The sequence below is a fragment of the Gavialis gangeticus genome, unplaced genomic scaffold (assembly GCF_001723915.1).
Source record: "Gavialis gangeticus isolate Ggan-Ray unplaced genomic scaffold, GavGan_comp1, whole genome shotgun sequence".
Classification (NCBI taxonomy): Eukaryota; Metazoa; Chordata; order Crocodylia; family Gavialidae; genus Gavialis; species Gavialis gangeticus.
This window is the reverse complement of record NW_017728957.1, coordinates 563,306-563,925: the sequence shown is the minus strand read 5'-3', so window position 1 is coordinate 563,925 and position 620 is coordinate 563,306. Positions and strand designations below refer to the sequence as shown.

The window sequence follows — 620 nt, the reverse complement described above, 5'->3', positions numbered from 1 at the left end:
CCTTTTACAAACTAGTCAGAGGGGATCAGCAGGCATTGGGGGAGTCCCTGCTCCCCCGAGCACTACCAGGAGTGACCAGGAATAATGGTCACAAGCTGGCAGAGGGGAGATTCAGACTAGACATCAGGAGGCGCGACTTCACGGTCAGGGCAGCTAGGGTCTGGAACCAACTTCCAAGACAAGTGGTGCTGGCTCCTACCCTGGGGGTCTAAGAGGAGGCTGGATGAACACCTTGCTGGGGTCATTTGACCCCAGTACTCTTTCCTACCACGGCAGGGGCATGGACTTGATCTGCTCAGGTCCCTTCCAACCCTACTAACTATGAAATGATGAGACTATGTCTGTAGCTCTGCTTGGCATCAGCGCAACTGGTAAATGGCCAAGGGAACGCTGGATTTAGGAGCCCAGGTGGGGTTTGGCTTTGGTTTACAATGGGCGTGTCTTCACGTAGCACTACAGCGATGTAGTGATCACATGCATCTACACATCACAAGCTATGTCGCTGTAGCAGCACACTCCCCACTTATAGCGTGCCGCTACAGCGACATAGTGGCGAAACCTAACTGCGCGCCACACATGGCACAGTTTCATAGTTTCTAGGGTCGGAAGGGACCTGAGCA

The 620-nt window shown here is 53.7% G+C and overlaps 1 protein-coding gene across 1 annotated transcript in view; it reads right to left on the bottom strand.

Annotated features, from left to right (window-relative positions):
- ERO1A (endoplasmic reticulum oxidoreductase 1 alpha) overlaps positions 1–620 on the bottom strand; it is a 39,458-nt gene that overhangs the window by 11,944 nt on the left and 26,894 nt on the right. The gene's annotated exons all lie outside the window — the stretch shown is intronic.